The sequence below is a fragment of the Pan troglodytes genome, chromosome 17 (assembly GCF_028858775.2).
Source record: "Pan troglodytes isolate AG18354 chromosome 17, NHGRI_mPanTro3-v2.0_pri, whole genome shotgun sequence".
Lineage (NCBI taxonomy): Eukaryota > Metazoa > Chordata > Mammalia > Primates > Hominidae > Pan > Pan troglodytes.
This window is the reverse complement of record NC_072415.2, coordinates 66,958,274-66,982,999: the sequence shown is the minus strand read 5'-3', so window position 1 is coordinate 66,982,999 and position 24,726 is coordinate 66,958,274. Positions and strand designations below refer to the sequence as shown.

Here is a 24,726-nt window from a genome sequence, read left to right as displayed (position 1 = left end):
TTAACTGAAAAAGGTATTGAACCTCTAGACTACACAAGATCTTGGATAAATGGTTTGCTCAGCCACATTCTTTGAAGAGAAAAGTTAGGCTATATTGTTTTATACCATATTCTAAAGTGTTTTAATTACATATTATATGTAAATGAGTATATATAATTTCAAAACATATCAGTGATCTTAAATTCCAAACAATGTTTCTCCCTAACTCAGGGTTCTGCAAAGTGGAGATGGTTTCAAATAATGTAATGTGGTATTTCTTAACCTTTCTTCTGCATCTAACACAGTTCATATGTAAAATACTCCCCCTCAGTAACACCTCTCATTACAGGCGCGTTGCAATGAAGGATGGAGAATGTAGAACATGTAGTCTGAAAAAGCTTCCCTCCTAAAGCATCTATTTTCCTCTATATTCTGGTGTATGTACTGATATAGTACAATGATGTCAAGTGTGTGGTAAGCTCTTCATATGATTTTGTTAAACGTGTTAATAGTTCAATATTATTTCTAAATCTGGTAAGATGACCTAGATCTTAATGAACATGTATTCCTTTATGTTGAGGATGATGCTGACAATTTGTGTACTTACGTCTAATGGCTATTAAGCCACAAAACTTTATCTACTTCAGAAGGCATTTTGACATTTAAAAAAGAAAACCAGCAGGGGTTACGAAAAGCCAATTGTAATTTAGAAGAGTTTTTGTTTGTTTGTTTTTTGAGGGGAAGAAAGAAAATAGTTCCTAAGTCACAGAACAGTACAGTACACTGATTAAAAGGAACACATGCTTCAGGTTTAAGACAGGGAATTAACCACGGTTCCATAACTTATCGGGGGCAGGCCTAGGAAGGTACTCACTGAGCCTGACTTTTCTCATACTATTGGGCTTATTCTGAATACCTATTAAACATGGCTCTTTTCTAAATGAAGAAAATGGCATATAAACTTTAATACAACATATCCAACCAACAAAAGTATATAATAATTTTTATATTATAGTCAATTGTTAAATGAGAATGGATTGAAATGGAAAGGAAGAGAAGGGAAGAGTATTGTAAAGCCAGGATAAGAGTCAGTGGATACACTGAAAAGTAGTGATTCTGAATTTCTTCTCAGTCATGGAACCCTTTAAGAATCTGATGAAAGCCATCAGTCCTTTCCCCAGGAAACTACACACACAGTCATACCCATCAAATTCTGCAGAAGAATGTCAAGGCGGCCATGGATTGTGGATTAACAATTCCTGCAGTAAACTAAACAACATCCCAAAATTCATATTTCGTATGTGTATTTGTAAATTTTACTTTTGTATTTAACCATATAATTATAATATGTAAAGCTTCATGTTTTACTTTTGGATCAGAAAAATATTAAACTCCTTTAAAAAAGGTAACACACATTTTTCTATTTTCTGCCAGCACATATGTGTCCTTTTATCACATGAAATGCTCATATTTTTAAATATGAGCATTTCCCTTTTCCTCAGTAAGTCTGTCAGCTCCTTGAGGGTAGAAACTGTGTTTCACATAACTTTGCATCTTCTAAACCACCAACCACAGTGCACACATTATTTACATAAATGAAAAATAGGTCTGCCTTTACTGTCAGAATATTTCTAATACAGCTCCCTGCCCCAGTTTGTCAGAATGATATTTCAAAATGTCTAGTTATCTACCATTTTCCTGTTTATTTTTTACTTCTTGGAAGTCGTAAGAGCTATAGAAAAACTCCAGCTGCTATTCTCTGCAGACATCTTGAAACACCAGCAGCCATGGCTTCCAATCTAAGCAATAAGGGTCCCTGGAGGTGAATCCTTGCTAAATATTGCAAAAGGAGGTAAAGTTTCCTAAGTACAATCTTTTACAGCATTTCAGTCATCATTTTCCTTAGTGGCACTTTACCATTTTTGTATTCATTACAGATGGGAGCATACAGGCAACACTAGAGGCCTTACTGATTCCTAAGGGCCTCTGTGTTGGGAGCTCTAGAGGAAGCTTCCTCACCACTCTGGACAATTTTTTCCTGAGAGTGAAAATAAACAATAAGTGGTCGATGTTTTGATATTTTCCACCACTGTTCTGACAAAGTGGGAAGGACAGCACAGGGGAACTGATCACTTGCACTTGGATGAAATGACAGAAAAGCATTCTCCTTTTCTACCTCCTTTCAAAAGACCCTCCTTTCAGAAGACCCTGGCTCTACAAGGGCCACAAGAGTGCCTGCTGCTCCTCTGTCAAGCATGGCCTCACTGTGAGAATGTGTGGCTCAGCAGAAAACACAGGGCCCCTAGAGCACCACCATCCCTTCTCTTAAATCATGTTCTATTTCACTCAATGATCTCATAAGTAAAATTCCCCTACAGCATCTCTCCTTCTTTAGTTCAAATTATAGTCTCCAAGTAACATAAAGTAAAGATCCCTACAGTTTTGGCAGGGCAGTTTTTACAGCTCTGGCAGGCCATGTGAGGGCATTAAAAGGAGAGAGGAAAATGGGCTACTGTACACACAAATTTCAAATCTACTGGTAAGAGTATGATGTTTCCTGTTTTTCAGGGAGCTGTTTTGGAATTACAAAGATGTACAAATGTTAAAACTCCCTATCTATCTCTAACAACTTTTCCCAAATAAAACATGTAAATAACAGAAGTGAAAAAGGATTTTCAAGTTAAACCTTTTGATTTCTAGCCTTGTTGATTAATAGGAAGCATACTACTTTTCTGCTACTAGCATTAATGACAATGATGTTCTGAAGGAATAATCTGGGATGCCTAAGACTTCAAACTTCTTAATCATCTATTCTTTATGCTGATATTAAGAAACCAGCCTTTAAAAATATTATATAATAGAAAGATATAGCTAAATTTATTCCTTTCATTTATTCCTTTCTTAACTTATATTGTATTCTCTAATTTAGGGGTTTTCTAATTTATAATTCCATATGACACAGGTGCTCTGCAACATGGATCAAAGAGGACCAAATGCTGAAATTAAGATAATGATAGGTCTTCCCTTTTGATAAAGTCTCATGACAGAATTTTATGAATTTTGCCTCCCATAATTTTTCTTAAACAGATGGTATTGAGTAAAAGTTGTATACTTTAATCTGTATAAGATAGAATCTAATTTTGTAGAAAATAAATATTTCCTTATTTGATATAAATGGACCACTATTCCACAGTATCTCACTGAGAAGGCAAGGTGGGGAATGATGCTACCATTGAGCATCAACACCAATCCCTTCTTAAAGGTTCTCCAGTGACGGTATTAAAAAGTTCAGCTAACTGGCCTGGCATTCAGTCAAGGATTTTCGCATTTGGTGCCAACCCATCGACTCAAAGATTCATGTAATACCTATGAATTGCAAATTGCTATACTCTACTATGTGCTAGGGGAAAAAAGAGAACAAGACTCAGTTTCTTCCCTTAAGGAAATTTATTATAATTCAGGAAACAGGAGCAAACAGGCAATCTGAATATATTGTGCATTGCGTTATAATTTTTATAAGCACAAGCTATCAAGACAGAGCTTAACAGAGGCACTTAACCTCATCTTGGGGGCTATAAGAAGGCTTCCAGGGGAAGGTGATCTTTATGCCACAACCTTAAAAATAAGTAGGAATTAGCCAGTTAAAGGAGAAGGGAAAGAAAACATTCCAGGCAGAGGAAAGAGCATGTGTAAAGACCAGGAAATAAGAGGGAACATGGCAAGATCAAGGGGTTACATGTAGTAAAACATGGCTAGAAACTGTGTGTATGTATGGTTGGGGAAGGGATAAATAGGTGAAGGGGAGAAGAGGGCGGGGGGATGAAGTATAACAGTGAAACAAAAGGCAAGACGGTTATTACAGCTCCAGGACAAAGGGCCTTATATGCCACGCTAAGGAGTTTGTTTATTCTGGTGATAATAAAAAACCATTACAAAGTTTTAAGCAAAGGAGAGATCTGATCACATTTCATTTTTAAAAAATCAGTATTTGAGGTGTCATGTGATTAGAAAAGGGCAAATGCCCTTTTAATTCTGATCTTCTCATCCCCAGCCAAATGGGATTAATTAGAATCATAGAATTTCTGAATGGAAAGACCTTTAGAAAAATCTGGTATATTTCTATGTTCTATGAGATAACAGAACCATGGAGGACAAGTGGTTAGGTGTAGCTCTGGGTAAGGAATTGAGGTCTCTGTGGCCCCAACAATGTGTAATAACTAGTACACAATTTATATCCTTGTGAACATGCTGTATTCATGACACTACCAACTATGGATTCAGAACTACATCTACAACCAATCCCAAGTCCACTTTCTCCTCCTTCAGAAATAATTTCAGCTGAGTTACGAGCAACTCCCCAAAACAGAAGATGAAGTAATGTTTTATCTTTTCTCAAACAATGAGTTTTTGTCACTGATGCAACAGATAACAATACCAAGGTTCCTGTAATTGTCTTTTCTCTAACTTAGTTGCATCATGGCCACAAAATGGTTAATTCCACATCCAGCACAGCATCCACTTCCCAGGCAGGAAGTGGGAGGAGGGTGAAGGACAAAAGGACATGTGTCAGTTAAGTCCAGCTCCTTTTAAGGTCTAATTACATATTTCATTGGCCAGAATTATACCATATAATAATTCCCTACTTTCAAGGGAGGATGGGAAATGCAGTTTGTCAGCTGTACATATTGCCAGTTTCAACAAAACTGAGGCTTTGTGACCTGGAAGGGGAGAATTGTATGGGGTAGGTAGCTACCAATTTCTACTGCATCTTCCCTGCTTATGTTAGAATGAAATTTTTCCTTTTAATATAGCAAATACTGCACACACAGTGAACAAACACAAATATACTATCTTTTGGCGTTTATTCTATTGCTTAAAGCTATTTTTATTTATTTATTAATTTACCTTTCACACTTGCTAAACAGGTTAAGTTCCCTGGGCCAAATGACATTCAAGAAAAACACTTTTATGTTTGGCCTAAGGCTTAGCACAGTGCTTTATACTCAATAAGAACTTAATATATAATTGTTGCTTTGGTAAATGTTGAAAATTACTTTATACCATATGTGCCTAGCACAGTCAAAATTATGCACAGGTCAGAAATTTCTAAGAGTCTGCTACAAACTTGTCTTGGACAATGGCAAAGTTTCCAGTTATATGGTGAAATATGAAAAATATAAACAATGTACTTAGTTTTTTCATAAAGCTATATTTATTCAATGTAAAGGAGTGCTTATTCTGAGGTATGGTCTTACTATTTCGGTGAGATGATTTTCTTATCACTTTTTTTGGTGAATACATTTTTTTAATAGAGTGGTATTCTCTAATGTTTATAAAAAACAAAATAAAAAAATTGAAATAGTACTAATACATGCCCTCACATTTTATTTTTAGAAATTTTACTAGTCTATGATATCCAAAAGACTAGAAATCATTGCCATTTGTAATAAATTTACTATCCTGGGGGAACTAAAGAGCACCTTCTCTATATAAGTAACACAAGCAGTAAGACCTTTTACTAGTCACTGACTCTTTATTGAGAATGTCAAGAGACTCCTAACTCAACTTGTTACAAGATGGAATTCAGCATTATTCATGTCAATCTGGGGCCATCTTCAAGATTAAGCTATCAAATCAGTGGTGTTTCTTACCTATAAGCTAGGTGAGCAGTAGAGATACTGCAGCAGCTTTATAGTGAGAATTTAGTGTGTAACATCTCAGCACCACCTCTGTTATGTCAGGCCAAATGTACAAATAAACTACCGAAATGCAGACAGACTCAGAACACTAGAAGACAAATCAAAATGAAACAAAATCCTTTAAAAAGCAGAAAACACTTAAAATCCAGCATTGGATATGTCACAATGAACTTAGACCCTCTGGCTGTTGAGAAATGAATTCTGTTATGCTGTCAAGAATAATAATAGCTCATATTTTAATGCTATTAATTCATATCAAATTTTTACATTTCTTAAGAGTCCCAACTTTAATTGTACTTTTTTTTTAAAGGTGCTATGAGGTGATATGAAAGAGCAAAGCTGCCAGAAAATATTTACACTTTGCTGTAACAGCAAAATGCTAAAAAGGAGAAAAGGACTGAGGCAAAGAGAGCAAAATAAAGCCTATGTAAGCTGTGGCTAAATAGATGACAGTATTATACTATGGGTAACTTGTTGCTCCAGCAAGATGAATATTGTTCAATCATGAACCGACCAGTGAAAAATGCCAATGTTTAAAACTTTTGTAGTATCTGGCTACGTATAATGGTTAGCCCTTTTAAAAGCCATAACACACACCCACACACATGCATGCACACACATTTGTTCTCTCTTATTACTTAGAATTGCTTAATGAATTTCTTTTTTGGAACATTTATTTATCCCTATCACAAAGCACAGACTCATTTTATTAACACACGCTACATTTATTGAATGCCTGTTATAGGAAAACACATCATTAACTATAAAGAAATATAGTTACATATTTTTATAAGCATCACGTATCATTTTCAGCATAATTTGTTTGATAAATAACACTTTTATATTGCTATTTCACTTTTTTCCTCTCTTACATCTTTAGAATAAGGGTAGGGACTACACCTGATAGTAGGACCTTCAGTTCACAGCATATACACAACAACAGACACACAGAACGCGGAATTTTTTTTTTTGAGACGGAATGTCACCCTGTCGCCCAGGCTGGAGTGCAATGGCGCGATCTCGGCTCACTGCAACATCTGCCTCCCGGGTTCAAGTGATTCTCCTGTCTCAGATTCCCAAGTAGCTGGGATTACAGGCGTGCACCACCATGCCTGGCTAATTTTTTGTATCTTTAGTACAGACAGGGTTTCACCATGTTGGCCAGGCAGGTCTCGAACTCCTAACCTCATGATCCGCCTGCCTTGGCCTCCCAAAGTACTGGGATTACAGGCGTGAGCCACCACGCTTGGCTAATTTTTGGTATCTTTAGTAGAGAGGGGGTTTCACCATGTTGGCCAGGCTGGTCTGGAACTCCTGACCTCGTGATCTACCTGCCTCGGGCCTCCCAAACAGAACACGGACTTCTTTTAATCACTAGAATTATTTTATTCATTTAAAACACATACACACATACACACAAACAGTAAAATGCCAGTGGTGTATACTAATAGAATACCAGAGGTGCCTCACACCTTTATTTTCTTATAACCACAGATGCAACTGAGATATTAATCATGCAGTTTTTAAAAAAAAATAGTTTCCATTTGTGCAGAAATGGCACAAAATAATTAAGGATTTTAAAAGTTGTAAAACTAGTGACATTGTTCCCAGCCTTCCATTTGTAATTTTTATTTCCTTTTTAAAATTTTTGTCTAAGTTCTGGATTAAGAAAATGTGGCACATATACACCATGGAACACTATGCAGCCATAAAAAAGGATGAGTTCATGTCCTTTGTAGGGATATGGATGAAGCTGGAAACCATCATTCTGAGCAAACTATCCCAAGGACAGAAAACCAAACACCGCATGTTCTCACTCATAGGTGGGAATTGAACAATGAGAACACTTGGACACAGGAAGGGGAACATAACACTCTGGGGCCTGTCGTGGGGTGGGGGGAGAGGGGAGGGATAGCATTAGGAGATATACCTAATGTAAATGACGAGTTAATGGGTACAGCACACCAACATGGCACACGTATACCTGTGTAACAAAACTGCACATTGTGCGCATGTACCCTAGAACTTAAAATATAATAAAAAAAATTTTTGTCTAAGTTTTCCCTTGATGTTTCCCTTAAACCCAAAGACCTCATAGGAATCTGCGGTTACCCGCAGGAAGTTTCTAGAACCAGCCATCATAAGCCCCCATAAACCGCCAGTACACCCATTAGAAGACAGTGACAGGCAGTGGATTACTGAGGAGGCTGATGGAGGAAAATGTGGATGGATGGTACACAGAAAGGAGGAGGGGAGAACTCCTCCATGACAAAGGGTCCCTCGCTAGAGGCAAGGGAACTTGGATTGAATGGCAACCAATGCTAACAGAAGACCATTGGCCAGAGAGAGGAGTTTTTAGGATTAGAAATTAAAACGAGTCAAACCATGTTTACTAGCGAGAATAACATTTTCTTAATAGAATTATTACAAAACCAGATAGTTTTAGAGAATTTTTCAAACACCCCTGAGGGATAATTCATGAGTATTACTGCTGTCTGCTGGTAGGAAACACAAATAACTACTTTCTCGGGCTTTGGTCCCCCCCTAGGCTAGTCAACTGGCCTAGTTAAGACAATTTCATTCCTCATACTTAAAAGAAAATCATCAATGAAGACATAGCCACTGCAGGTTGCCGGATCTGAATAGTGAAGAAGGGGAAAAAGGTCATATTTTAAAAATACTTTAATTAATAGCTCAATTACAACCAAATTCCCTATGGGAGAATATATTATATGCACTTTAAACCAAATGAATTTATGATGATTTATGCCATTACAATGAGTGCAAAATGAATTAATAATGATTGGCCACTTATTTCAAAGTGTAACCAAGTGAATGAAGCCTTTTCCCACTTGCTAACGTCCATCAAAGAACAAGGATGGCACAGTGCCATCTAGAATTCTATTCCTTTGCTTTATACACATCCTTGATTTAATTAAAAATAATTCCAAGATACCCATTATTTATGAATATGGAATAATTAAGAAACACTTCTATAACTAGAAGCTTTGTGTTAATGCAATTATTAAAAATTGCTTTCAAACTTTTTATATCCTGTACTGCATAAAAATAAGTCATTTCTTTTAATAGAAAGCACACAATAACTGTTAAATTAAGAAATTAATTTAATATATTTTAAAATTCATTAACATCAGTTTAATCAAAACAGTCTTCAAAGTAGTTAGCTATTTCCTGTCCTATAATCAGAAGAGTATAAAATCCAAATTCTCTTTGATTTAAAGCACATTTTTTTCTGTTCTGCTGAATTTCAAATTAAGTTGTGTCATGTAGGGAAATTTAATCTCATTTTGCTTTCGGTATAATGTATTTTGGATGGCAGACCAAAATAGGAGACAGTCTTAGCTTCCTATAAATAAGCAAAAGGATGTTACTTAATGCATGTAGCCTTCTTCTACCTAGGGAAGGTAAAAAGTGCTGATTGTTTGATGGTCAGGGGATCAGCAATAAAGAAGTAAATAACAGAAACAGATGTTTATGAGGTCAAAGAGGTGTCAAAAAAATCCATTAATCTACTGAATCTTTAATTGAATAGTCTGAACACTTCTATATCCCCTTCCCAAAAGCGGGAGGACTATTGAATGGCATGAGTGAAAGAGATGGAAGGAGGGAGGAAGGGAGACAGACAAGAGAACAGCCAGGTTTCAGTTCTAGCTCGAGCACCTATTAGCTGAATGATCCTATTATTCATTTCATATCTACTGAGTGCCTGCTGTGTACCAGGCCCTATTTTAAGTGCAGATTTACAAAAGTCTATGCTCTTCTGAAGCTCATCTTCTATTTGGGACATACAAACCAAATAAACAAATATATCAAGTGGCACTAAGTGCTGTGAAGAAAAATAAAGCAGAGTAAGATCCTAGAAAGTGACAGACAGGGAAGGACTCTGCAGAAGGTGACATCTGAACAAAGACTTGAGTGAGATGAAAGAGAATCGTGTGAGTATCTGTGGGAGAAGCACAAAGGGCCCTGAGGCAGGAGCCTGCCTGGGATCTCTGAGGGACAGCAAAACGTCCAGTGTGGCCGGATGGCAGTGAACAAGGCAGAGTGGTAGGACATGAAGTCACAGAGGTAGCTGCGGGATGGATCATGCTGGGCCTTTTAAATGTGGGGTTTTATTCTAAGTGTCATGAGAAACTTGTGGAAGGTTATGTGGAGGACAGTGATGCAGACTGCTTTCAACTTGAAAGCAGCTGGGTCCTGTGTACGGAATAGACCGTAGTGGGGCAAGAGTAAAATTAGGGAGGCCTACTGAGAGGCTCCCAACGGCTCAGGCAAGACAGAATGCTGGGGTTGGACTATAACAGGAGTCATGGAGTAGTGAGAACTGTCTGAATTCTGGATTTTTTATTTTATTTTTTGAGACAGGGTCTCACTCTGTCACCCAGGCTGGAGTGCAGTGGTGTGATCACAGTTCACTGCAGCTATACCTACTGGGCTCACGCGATCCTCCCACCTTAGCCTCCTGAGTACCTGGGACTACAGGTGCACACAACCACACCGGGCTAATTTTTTTTTTTTTTTTTTTTTTTTTTTGTAGAGATGGGGTCTCACTCTGTTGCCTAGGCTGGTCTCAAACTCCTGGGCTTGAGTGATCCTCCCACCTAAGCCTCCCAAAGTGCTCAGATTACAGGCATGAGCCACTGTTTCTTGTCTGAATTCTAGATTAAAAACATTTTTTTTAAAGATAGAGCGGACAGGATTAATTTAGGGTTCAGATGTAGTCATGACAGAAAGAAAGTATGATTCTCAAAAATTGGGCATAAACAATTAGGTGAATGGTGGTGACATTTAGTAAAACGATAATAAGAGAGAAGATGAGTTTCCTCTTGTTGTTTTGAAGCAAGGGGCAGTTATCCAAAGTTTAGTTTTGGGACATTTCAAACTTTAGATACGCATCAAACATTTAAGGGTGGGTGTCAGCTAAGTCACTGGATACACAAATCTGGAGACCAATATAGAAACCAGCACTAGATTTAAAATTAGGTTGGACACAGTGGCTCATGCTTGTAATCCCAGCACTTCGAGAGCCTGAGGTGAGAGGATCGTTTGAGCTCAGGCAATCAAGACCAGCCTGGGCAACAAAGTGAGACCCTGTCTCTACAAAAAATTCTTCAAAAAATTAGGCATGGTGTGTGTACCTGCAGTCCCAGCTAGCTGGAAGGCTGAGGTAAGAGGATCCCTTGAGCCCAGGAGGTAAAGGCTGCAGTGAGCTATGATCACACCACTGCACTCCAGCCTGGGTGACAGAGTGAGACCGTCTCAAAAAAAAAAAAAATTTTAAATTAAAACTAAAAATACATGTACAGATGGCTCAGAGGCCATGGAACTGGATGTGATACCTACAGAATTAATGTAGATACTGAAGAACTTTTACAGGTTGAAAAGCAATGTCAAGACTGAGTACAAGTGGCCAATGAGGTGGTTGAAAAGCAGGAGATGATGTCACTGAAAACAAGTGAAGAAAGTGTCAAGGTTTAACATAGTTGGAATTATCATATGCTACCAAGAGCCTGAGACAAGGGCTGAGAATCACTCATTGGATTTGGCAATTTATAAGCCACTGGTAAACTCACGAAAAGATTTTAGTAGGGTAAAAGGCAGGAAAGCCTGGTTGAAGCAAATTCAGGAAAGAATGGTAGCTGAGAAAGCAGAGAAGGTAAATTTAGTCAGAGTATTTAGTATAGAATGTACAAAATTATATAGATCTCCTGTGACAATGATTTCTTATGGCTACTGATAATTTGGTGCAGTGAGCTCAATTCAGAGATCACTTATTAATCATGATGTTAATCTTGGTGTTCATGTAACCTTCTATAGGAAGAGAACGGTGGATGAAATGGATATGAGTGTCTCTGGTTTATGTGACACGGATTTCTCACTAAAAATAAAGTAGCAGTCCATGTTCTATCCATTGCTTCTATCAGCCTCCTCTGGGCCTGACCACCTCCAGGAATCAACCAATCAGAGTGAGTCTCCGGCCTTCCCAGGGATAAAACTCACCTAACACTCCAGCTTCACTCACTCACTTCTGATTTCTACAGGAATGCATCTTCACCCTTTCTGGTCACCCATACACCATTAAACATCCGTGAAGGGGGGCTTGCCACATAGATTCCAGGGTTCTGATGGTGTCAATGTACCTCCCCAAAGTGATTAACTTACCACTCAGTCAAAGGCTCATGCTCAGTTTTTTATCCATTCGCGCTAATGTAGAGAGTTAAGAATTAAAGTATTATTAAAAAGTACATAAAACCCAAACAATGACATTCTCCAAAGAAATGCCATTAATGTCAACCAAAAATATGGCAAGAAACTGAAAAGAAGTATTTCATTATAACTTCATAATTGTCTCTTCTTTTAAATAATTCACATAAGCTAATTAAGTAAGCTATCATTACAAGATAAATCTCAAAGTGATTTTATAGGTAGTCCAGTGGAGATTAAAATCATATGAAAAATTATTTGATCTCTTTTCTAATAACCACAGTAAAGGACTCAACTGGAACAAGGAATTGCTGAGTGTTAACCCTTTACGCATACACAGTCAAAGACCCCAGATAAGTATGCCCTTGGTGGACACTAAATACTCAGTACACTGTGATATGGATACTAGAGTAAGTGTAGGAGAAATAAATTCAGAATTGTTTTACATGTTGGTAAATGGACAAATACTGACATTCTCAATACAAGCACTTCAAATGTTTCCTTTCTACACATTTATTTTATTGAAATTGAGTAAGGGGGAAAAAAGATGAGCAAACAAAAGTCACTCTGCTGCCCGTTTCTCAGTCTGGACATCTTTGTTTAAGCTTTGACTTGGCTTAAATGAACGAATTAATATTGACAAAAACATCAACTAAGCTAATGAGTTGTTAGTTAAGGCAATAAACATGTCACATTAGAGTCAGCGCAGTAAAGAGGTAATTAGCCCTGGAAAAGCCCTGCTGATTGGAGCTGTTGAGATCCTCTGCTCTTAACCTTTGAGTCCATTATCTAACCCAGAAGTGGTGGCTATGTTAATGGGAACTCGCCAGTAAACAGCAGCCTGACCACAGCAGCAAGCCCACACTCAGAATTCTGGGATGAAAGGGGTGCTGGTGTATTTACAAGACAGGCCTCAACAAAGCTCTATGAAAATCTGCAGCAGGGCTCTTTCTGGAAGAGATGTCAATGTCAAACAAAGAGGGAAGGCAAATATATTTCCAAAGAAATATTTTTTAACAAAAGGATACACAATAACTTTTAAGTAACAGAATATGACAAAGGAAAAGTCACGTCAATCACAAAATACTCTCCCTTCTACAAATAAGGATGCGCTGATCCTTTCAAGATAAAGCACAAGATACTATAATATGAATTCCCGACTATCTGAGCTATAGAAACTGAAATCACAGACAATTAAAAATCTTAGATAATTTACATTCAAGAAAAAAAAGAAGCATAACATGCTACTGTACTTCTGAAATCTATATGTTTACATGAGATTACCCTTTAGAGAAGCTTGCTTTACAAAATCTGGATGTTTTTGGAACTTCTCACTAATTTTACTGATTTGGCTTTAGGACAATTACAACTAGCATTTCAAAGTCTATGTTGAAAAAAAATTAAATGCTTGGAGAAAAATCACAAACAGCAGGACAAAAATCTATATAGGAGTGAAAACATACCATATCATATGACTAAAACTTTCATTCTCTAGATTAGTGGGCCATTTCTGAAATAGAGTGAAAGACCACATTGGAGAGTACCATTTGAGTCTGCATAATCTTCATATCAACTTCCCCCAAAATTATCAAATACAGGCTAAGTTTTTACATTGCTTCCAATATCATATATTCATATCTATAGAAGCTACTAACATATATGACAGACTGAGATTACATTATCAGGAAATATTTATTTTCCCTTGGGAACTTGTTTATCTTTTGAGCTTAAACAAACATGTCATGAATTTATAACACTACACTCCTGTTCACTTTTGAACATTTTAATACTTCTATGCAATTTTCTTTTACAAAGGAAGAAAATATTCCATCCTAATTTTGTTATTATATAAGTTTGAAGGAAGAAATTGTCAAGATATGCAGCTCTTGCCGCTACTGCCATGTACATATGTATGGTAGGGTGTGTGTGTGTCTGGATGTTAAAGGGGGAGAAACAATGGGACATTTACTATACAGTAAATCAATATGTGCTATCTTTTTCCAGGCTGAGCAATTTCAAAACGGACAGGAAGCAATTAGTTGCCTCATACCTTATTGGCTAGTGTATGGTTTTAATATTTCCTAAGTTTTCCCTCAAATATAGCTCCTCTTTTACTAAATTTGCAAAATAGCAGCAAATGGCTTAGTTTTCATTAGCTAATTGTTCCATATAATCAAATTTAGACTGAAAAGCACTATAACACCATCTTCATTTTTAATAAAAGGTGAAAGAATACTGTAAACCAAAATAAGAAATATTAATATATTTTTCTGTTATTCTATTGCCACTGATAGCTAAGCATAACCTAAAATAACATAATACGGTATTCACTTCTTATGTTATATATAAAACATATAAAAATGTCCAAATACTTCAAAATTGTCTAGGAGCAATAAAGAAAAATAAATAAGGCTGTCAAAGTATTTTTCAAACTTTACAACCATGTATGAGTTTAACTTGCTATCATTATTTCTATAATAATTTCATGTCTAGGCAGTATATCATAGAACAATAGTGCTCAATCTTTTCCTCTACCCCAACATACCTGAAGAATATGACATTACCAAACCATGTTTTAAAATGGCAAAATGTTCCAAAACTGGAGGGAGTATAATTTTTAAAAGTCCTCCAGACAATCCAGATATATTCCCTCACTCCACATCTTGCCCCTTCCCCTTTCCACCCAGGAGCCAAATGCTACCCTTCTTTCTCTCTCCAGTGACTAAAAATCTATGGATGGTAGGAGAGAGCTATTAAGTAAGACCTGGATTCTAATCCCAAGCTTAATATTTGGTAACTGTTTGATCTTGGGTAACAAACTGGGTATAAGTTTCCTCATTCAATGAGATAAAATGAGACAGAGGTAAGACCTATTCTTGAACTGATAGGAGTAAAAATAACACAGGGTAGCCTCTTGATATATTATATGCCTCTCCCTCCATACTCCTGTATATATGTACAGATAAACGGTTCCTTAGTTACTTTCTTCAATCACAGATATTTATCTGGAAATTATACTTAGACTTGAAAATTGACTATTTTTTAAAAAGGAAAACTTACTGGACTCCGATCCTTTAAAAATACTATAAAGCATGTTATCAAACTAAGAAAAAACAGTGCAATGATTGAATGATGGGAAGGAAAGAGGGAAACAGGGAAATTGTATTTGCTGACTGACTGGTAGGTGGCAGTCCACCTGGTAGGTCCTGTGCTGGGTGTTTACATGTAGTATTTCACTCATTTCTGAAAACAGACTTGTGAGGGAGATGATAGTAGTTTCAATTTTGACTATGAGAAAAATTACTTCTCCAAAACCTAAATAACTTATTCTAGATTATACTGTTTGAATTGCCAAAATAAGGTTGACCTGACTTGACAGCCTCTGTCTGACCATTATATTATATACAATACTTGTTTAAAAGTAATAATGTATGTCATATTCCACACTTAGGATGCTATCTGCAAAGGAGTTTTATGTTTAATATTGCAAATGAAATACACCATATTGTTTTCTCCTGATGATCCCAGCAACTATAAACTGGGTTCGTAATCAAAGAAGTGCTGAATCATTTTAACATGTATGAAAAGTGAAAAGCTTGATTGGCAGAGTTTCCCAAGGATGGCAGAAATTAATTTGAATGATCAACATATATTAGCACATAAAAAGTCAGAGAAAGGCAAACCAATATTCCAAAAACTGGTTACCCAGCCTTTGCCCTGTTAACTCTGGCCTAGTTAAACTGAACTAGCAATGCTATTTTTCTTCCTCTCGAAGTCTGTGGAGGGTGAATCAAATGTGAAAGCAAGATCAATTCTGTTCTAAGACAGTAAATGAGCTTAAAATCAGACCAGTTTCAGCCTATGGAGAGAATCTAACTATACGAGCTTACATGCATGTTTATAGAACTATATTATAGAGGCAGAAGAAAAGAGAATACACTCCCACCCTCAATGACAAACAGATGTTATGGTTATCGATAGTGCCAAAAAGCCATTCAGTCCCACCTACCACATCCGCATATACAGCTGCTGTTCTGCTTGTTTGTAGCCTCCCAAAATTATATGTTGAAATGTAACCCCCAAGGTGATGGTATTACGAGGTGGGGGGCCTGGGCACTAATGAGATTAGTGCCTTTACAAAAGAAGCCTGAGGGAGTTTGTTCACCCTTTCTACCAAGTGAGGACTCTCAGGAAGAAGGCACCATCCATGAGGAACAGGCCCTCACCAGATACTGAATCCACTAGAGCCTTTACCTTGGACTTCCTAGCCTTCAGAACTGCCGAGCAATACATTTCTGTTTTTTAATAAATTACCGAGCCTAAAGTATTTTGTTATAGCAGCCCAAGTAGACTAAGAGAATAGCTAAAGATTACAACAAAATATCTTCATGCCTATTTTACAAAAGCCAAGAGCTAGAAGGGTACAACCTTATTAGGCAGATCAGAAAATCAAACCTCAAAGAGGTTATTATGGTTTACTCCACACTAAAGAGCCAAGCGTCACGGCATGTCCAGAATCCAAAGCTCCTGTCTCAAAAACCGGCATTCCCTCCATGGTAATAGAAGGCATCCATAAGAAGTGAGGTTCAAAGTTATTGTCATTATAACTGTTATCATTTTAACCATTTTGATCACAACCATACCCCAATGCTTAACATACTCTCTGGCATTGAGGAAGCACTAAAAAATATTTGTGGAATGAAAGAATTGATTCACACTTCACCGTCCATATTTTAAGCATTTTTCAAGGTCTCAGTTCAGTTTTACTTTATTTACCAAAATAAAGGAAACAGATGGTCACCCCAGCTATTTTCTTCTTGAATCTCTGTAGCACATCTTTATACCATTAAAAAACACACAGACTTGGAAAGCTGTGTGAAAAAGAATCTTACAGATAATCCGGCCCAGAGGGTTCTAACCCTGGTTGGTATTGAGAATCACCTGATGAGCTTAATGAGAACACAAATTCTTAGCTCCACTGCAGACCTAGAGATGCAGAACACAGTCCAGTGGCATGAAGTTCACTATTCTGTGTGACAGCCAGTGCCAATCTTAGACTTTTTTCATTATACAAAATGCAAAGATAAGCAAAAGTAGAAAGAAGTGTAGACTGGGCATGGTGGCTCATGCCTGTAATCCCAGCACTTTGGGAGGCCAAGGTGGGTGGATCACCTGAGGTCAGGAGTTCAAGACCAGCCTGGCCAACATGGTGAAACCGTCTCTACTAGAAATACAAATTAGCTGGCTGTGGTGGCACATGTCTGTAATCCCAGCTACTCAGGAGGCTGAGGCAGAAGAATCACTTGAAGCTGGGAGGTGGACGTTGCTGTGAGCCAAGATCATGCCATTGCATTCCAGCCTGGGCAACAAGAGTGAAATTCCATCTCAAAAAAAAAAAAAAAAAAAGAAAGAAAGAAAGAAAGAAAGAAAGAAAGAAAGAAAGAAAGAAAAAGAAAAAAGAAGTATATAAGCCTTGCTGTACCCATCATCCAGCTTCAACAACTTTGAACCTGTGGCTAATCTTGTTTCATCCACACTCTCATTTGCTTCCCCCTCTTTAATGCCCTCTCTTACTTGTCTCTTTCATGCCTTTTTTCTTTCCTTCACTTATTTACATCTGTCTCTTCCAATCATAATTCAAATGTCTCCTAAATCGCTTAATCTACAGTTTGCCCCTACCCCTTTTCTTGAAGAAATCAGTTCTTTTTTCCCATAGAGTCTCCTCAAATCTGGATCCTGCTGAGTATATTCCTATGACAATATTTAAAGTGTTTTCTAGCCTTTGTAGTTCCTATAAACTGGTTGAACAGATTCAGTTTGAATTTTTAACGATTTCTTAGATCTGCTATGTACTTCCATCAGAAGCGTACAATGCCTGGCTCTCTCTTACGGTGATATTAGGAGTGATTGCCCAGGTCCATTAATACATTAGGGGTGGCAAAATGATTATATTCCATCATTCCTTCTTCATGTATTGGCTACAATATTGTTATAAGGAAGAATTTCCTTTCATCAACCATTTGATTATGCTGAGGTACATGTGTATAAAATGTACTAATTTTCAAAATAAGTTAATTCCCTAGCATCATTCAAAAATGACACTGAGGTTTATGTGATTTTTTTTTCCCCGAGTACCACTTTGAACTCTTCAATGAATCAAAGTAAATTTGATAGGTTCCTATTTCAATCCACTACAGTTAGTATTGTCTTTTTATTTTGCTTATAATATTTGATAGAAATATAAATAGATAAATCGCTCCTGGATTCTCAGTCACTGTAAGTGGAGGTGTTTTCACATTAAATTACATTTCTTTTAGCACCTGTATAATTTCATATGATATATATATATAGTTTCATAATAAATATAAATAAAATTTCATGTAGTTACTGCTACTAAATATAAAAGATTTTCCTTGAATTGTAAGTTCTCAGGGTACATTTGTAACTCTAAATCCTCTAGAATAAAAGTAGTCAGAAGCTAAGCAGACATCCTTATCAATGTCTTCTGAAAACTGTCTGTAATCACACCAGGCACAGTGGCTCATGCCTGTAATCCCAGCACTTTGGCAGGCTGAGGTGGGCAGATCACTTGAGGCCAGGACCTCAAGACCAGCCTGGCCAACATGGAGAAACCCCGTCTCTACTAAAAATACAGAAACTAGCTGGGTATGGTGGTGCAAAACTGTAGTCCCAGCTACTCGGGAGGCTGAGGCATGAGAATCTCTTGAACCCAGGAGGTGGAGGTTGGGGTGAGCCAAGATGGTGCCACTGCACTCTAAACTGGATGACAGAGCAAGACTCTCTCTCAAAACAGAATAAAACAAAATAAACAAACAGAAATTGTCTATAATCATAAAGGGAAATAATACAGTCTACAAGTTCCTTATTGTTTCAGGTAAGATACTCCTTAAATTTTAGGTTTAATTGTCTTCACCAAAGTCCTACCTTTTTCATACTCTCTAAGCCACACTTACCTTTCAATCTGTGAGACTATCTATCTACTTTGTTCTTATGTTTGTAACGGCTTCGGGTCAATTTTTTGCCTGGAGAACATTTGCCCTAATTAGTAGCTGCGTCATTCCTTCCATGGTTCTCTCACTGTTTTATATAACAATTTGTTAATGTTCTCTAGTTCATCTGGAGATGACCACACCACAAAGATTCTGGCATTTTGAGGGAAGAAGCTCAAAAAAAAAGGGTTAATTGAAGGTGAGTTTCCTAAGCAAGATAATGTATTCAAACATGAGCTTACACATAGTCACTTAATAATCCTAAATAAGAGCAAAAGACTCTGCACATGGATTCTTTCTTTCTGTCAGGAAGAAAGTGCATTCTTTATCTTGGTTTCCACATGTGGAAAGCAGGAATGGCTGCCACTCTCCACTCTGCACAGGGGCAATAATTGTAAAAACCTAATAATGTCACATAAAAAATCATGAGTATCTTGAAATCAAAAGGCTACAAAAAAACATATTGTTGCCCCAAAAGTTAGGCTATTATTGTTACCAAGTTTAGAGATAATTAAGCTTAAATGCAGAACACTTCTAATTAAAAACTATACTAATAGCTGAGGTTTTGAAAAATACACTGCATTAAAAATTATTATGAGGCCAGGCACAGTAGCTCACACCTGTAATCCCAGCACTTTGGGAGGATGAGACAGGCGGATCACCTGAGGTTAGGAGTTAGAGAACAGCCTGGCTAACATGGTGAAACCTCATCTCTATTAAAAATACAAAAATTAGCTGGGCATAGTGGCAGGCGCCTGTAATCCCAGCTACTTGGGAGGCTGAGGCAGGAGAATCACTTGAACCCAGGAGGCAGAGGTTGCAGTGAGCTGAGATCGCGCCACTGCACTCCATCCTGGGCAACTGAGAAAGACTCCATCTCAAAAAAAAAATTATTTTGAGCATTCTCATATTTAAGATAAAAGAGTTCTGCAAATTTATCAATCCATCAACTTTAAACAATGCATTAACTAAACACTGCATTAACCGCACTTTAAAGGTTAAGCTGCGAGTCAGGAAATAAAAAATTCTCTGAATAGCACATTGTAATTTAGCTAGATTTTGAACCATGGAAGGTGGAATCAAACAAGGTCACAACCAAATTTTTAAAATAACTTCATTTCTGGATAATAGAACAAAATGATTGCTTATCACCAGTGAGATGGCAAGGAATCTACTTGTGGTCCATAGTACTTTTCTTGAATCTGACAGAACACCAAATCCAACTTCCATTGGAAATGGAAAAATGGCTGGGTGTGGTGGCTCACATCTGTAATCCCAGCACTTTGGGAGGCCGAGGAGTGTGCATCACTTGAGGTCAGGAGTTCAAGACCAGCCTGGCCAACATGGTGAAACCCTGTCTCTACTAAAAATACAAAAATTAGCCAGGCATGGTGGCACATGCCTGTAATCCCAGCTACTCGGTAGGCTGAGGCAGAAGAATCACTTGAACCCAGGTGGCGGAGGCTGCAGTGAGTCGAAATCACGTCACTGCGTTCCAGCCTGGGTGACAGGGCAAGACTCCTTCTCAAAGTAAATAAATAAATAAATAATAAAAATAAAATGAAAAACAAATATATCAATTGGCTACTGTTTTATTAATGGATACTTACTATCCACAGCTCAACTCTCAAAAGAACAAGTGAATTATACCACCAGAATGAAGATTATTAAAAATAATACCGAAATAATTACAACTTCATTCATGGAATTAAAAGACCTCAGTGAAACACTATCTTTAGAAAATATCAGAAAATAAAGGCAGACCAATAAAAGATGCAAAACCTCAACGGTTGATGAGGTACTCTCTAGTATGTTTTTAGGCAAGGTTGTTATTAAGTATAAAACAAAAGCAAGTAACTACCACCCAAGGCATTAATACACAATGCTGCCAACAGGCAATCACCTTGATATTTAAGTCAGAAAGGCCAATATTTATTTCAGAAAGGTTCTGAAATAAGAACCTACTAGGTGGTGTGTCAGGAGGGCAACCACGTAAGCAAGTTTGAAAGAACCTGCAAAAATTCACACATTCCTAGACATAAAACGCATTTTTGAGAGAATGAAAAAATCTGTTAACCAAAATACTTTCTATTGATACAGTGATGAGAGTCACACCTTCCTTATGCTGCTGCAGTAAAAGACTGAGTCATAAGTCACTCATTACCTCTTACTTCCCTTAACATCATACTTGTCTGTCTTTTGTCCAGTTGTTAATTTGAGCTCTGGTTTATATAATTTGCTTTAATAAGCTGGTGCACTTCCAAATCCTAGCACAATTGAAAATTTACTATTAGGATGAGCCATGTGAAATAGCCAATATTTGACCATCTTTGACCCTCAAAAATGGCAATTTCATATGACACAAGTTAATATTTGATACAATAGTCCTTAATACCACTACACCTGCAACACAGGCATTCAGACAGAAAAATCACATAGAGTTTCCATCTGTGTTTACCTGGATGTCTGTCTGTACATGATTTAAGGGAGGTACTAAATAAGAAAGACAATAACATTTCAATCTTTGTCTAGCATTTAAAAAATATTACAGCTTTTAAATAAGCACATTATATAATTATATATACATGTCCCTATATAAATGTCCACAAAGGCAAACTCTACTTTGTAGTTACCAAAATTAACTTGATTGACAAAAGATAGGCTCAGCACTATGATTTCTGGGCAATGAAAACAGCTTGAATGACACACTGCATATAACTATGTAATATTGCTATACTTTAGAAGTAGCCACATCAATATTTTAGGACTTGTGTTATTGCCCAGAACTCTTCTCTTCCCAGAAGCAGAGTGGCCTGTTCAACTCAAGCCAACTGCTATATGCAGCTCCGGAGGTCACAGAACTGACACTGGTGACATTCTGAGCAGACTGCTTTGTGATGTGATGGTCAGTCAGACAAAGTAGAATTTTAAATGAGCTTGAGCTTAACAAGCCTGAAACTCTTCTCTAGCACTTAAAAGTCTGAAGAATTCTCCACTTGCCAATAGTAGTATTCGCCCTTCAAACCATGAACACAAAGACACTAGTAAATCCTCTGCTTGCCATTTTTATTCTTTCTTTACTCCCAGAATGCTGTCCCAGTGAACTGACAACCGCAGCTAAAATGGATGGCACTCCAACATTTTACAACATACAATGCAACTAGGTTGCCTTTTCTATTTTGGAGAAAATACATTGTAATGACCACTGGGACTGAGGATAAGAGATTATAGGAACCATTTCTTCAGTCTGATAAAGCACCTAGTAGCAGGCTCAGAAATCCATAGCAATTAAAAGGCAAATAAAAGTTAAATATAGAATTTGTACATCTATTGTACATTATAATCAAAGATGTGATCTTGTTAACAGATCATTAATTATTCCTTATCAGTAACATCCCTGTGAAGTGCTAGGTAAGCGATGGGACATTACTAGGCCATTGAAATGCAAATTTGGGGACAACAGTTGCCAACCATCATTTATTTATCTGTAAATGCAAAATGGAGTTAGTTGTGCTTACTCTACAGAGGTAGAATTCATTTTTTGAGGCATGGCCTGGTTTTCAAACCTACCCCATGACTATACTGCCTAGAGATCTACCCAGCTATGATAAGAGTACTTCCCAGAAAGCAACAAAATAGAGAACAATTTCTTGATTGTCCTTTCAAAACTTAAGACAATGACATTATAGTAACTATTTATAGAGAACATAATTAGCATTATTATTTTTAAAAATTTTCAAAGACACGGTCTTGCTATGCCCACACTGGTGTTAAACTCCTGGCCTCAAGCAATCCTTCGGCCTCAGCCTCCCCAAGTGCTGGGATTACAGGCATGAGCCATCATGCCTAGCCCATGATTAGCATTATAAAGAACCAAGCAGATAATAAAATTTTAGTGATGTGAAAGTTTTGATTTATGAGACTGTATTTAGAATTATAACAGTAAATTATTCCTTCTAGAACAGTTAGCAATTTATAGTATCTCAGCTTTAAATTCATTGTTTACCTACTGCTTTGCAATACCGGAGCTGGACTCTGGAAACATGTCCTTTGCCAGCTGGCAGAATGTTAAGCTTCATTGATAGAGGTCAATGGAGAGATCCTGCAAGGGGAAAAACACTTCCCTTCCCAAGCTGCTGTGGATGGCATAACCCTTGGAAAATGGCAGGCTGTGTCTATAGACCAGCTTGGACCAGCCCATCAGCTCTAGCCCCCATCCCTGAAGAAACTTCCAGATTAGCACCAAGCTGCCTCCACTCACAGGCAGCGGTAGGCCACTTTGGCAAATTTCATTATCTACAAGCCCGATGTTCCCCTAGTAGTCACTGACTCTTTAAAGAAGTCTAATCTTAGCCTTGGAGGAGGGCCTCTCCCAGTCCTGAGTCACTTTACTATCCACTCTTCCACACCCTAGACGAGGTAGTAGCTGATATTTTGCACATGGTATCTCTGGACCCCTGAGTCTCTTTTTACCTCTTTTAGTAGTTAATCATTTTCTGCTAGTGAGAAGCTCTTTATATTAAACTTCCACTGTTTAGGTAACTGATGTGGTTTCTATTTCCTGACTGATTTACCTCCCTTCCTCTCCATCTCCCTTCAAGAATGAATGGGAACCAACCTTACACTACCTAAAGTAACCGCTTTTACTTCTCTGGCTTGGAGACTACTACATAGCTTTAATAGTCTTCTAGAAAATTCTACCTTCTCTTTTCTTTACAAAATCATGAAGTAGTACAATTCAGTTACTATAAAAGTTCTCCAAAGTGTCCAGCCCGTCTACTCTATAGATGACAAGATAAAATTTCTGATAACAGTGAAAATTTACTAAAATGCCTAAATCAAAATGCCATTAACAATTTTTTATATATATGTGTATATATATGTATATATGTATATATGTGTGTATATATGTGTATATATGTATATATACACATATATACACATATATATGTGTCCAGTGAGCTTAATTCAGAGATCACTTATTAATCATGATGTACTCTTATTTGCTTAAAGGAGAAAATCAACAGGTTTGGAGCATAAATCAGACAGTCATCACCTAGGCACACATAAATAATGCAAAACTTTAAAGCACATATTGAATTCTTAGGGACTATTTCTAAAGTTACTTGTTTATCAATGTGTCAGCACTTTGTCAATGGAAATATAAAACTCCTTTATTCTTAAAGCTTATATAATGATCAGAAATCGTTAACACAAAAAGCATTTGTTTCTTATACATTAGATATAGTCAAGATTAGTTTCAGGCTTGTACAGTCTAGAATGATTTTTTTTAAAACAATAAAATACAAAACTAAAGGTAACAAATGAAAAATATGTTGTACTGGGATCTAATTCCCATGGGTAGCTTTCCTTAGTGTGGGCTCAAGGAAAATACCAATTAATTGCAATGGGCATGTGCAGAAGAAAAACAATCTGAAAAGGTAAAACAAAAGATGCCTTAAAATTTTCAGGAATTTAGGCAATACCTTAGAAACACATTATTGTGTCTTTAATATAAGAATTTTTAAAACTTTGAGGACAGAATGGAAGATTTTTCTTTTTTTCTCCTATGACTAGCAACAAACAAAATTCAGAATATGACTTACTCTAATATTTTGTTTCAACTTTATTTCATGTAATATAGTGGGGAAAAATAAACCTATTTAAAATAATGAATTAGAGGTAAGAAGCATCATGGCTTAATGGACATGGATAAAGCTGAATGTGAAAAATATACTTTCTATTCCAAAACCTACCTAATAACACAATGATATATGCTAAAAATCTCTAATTATTATGCTTCTATTTTTAAA

General features: G+C 37.0%; 1 protein-coding gene across 5 annotated transcripts in view; it reads right to left on the bottom strand.

The window, feature by feature from the left end:
• WDR7 (WD repeat domain 7) overlaps window positions 1-24,726 on the bottom strand; it is a 377,397-nt gene that overhangs the window by 105,825 nt on the left and 246,846 nt on the right. The gene's annotated exons all lie outside the window — the stretch shown is intronic.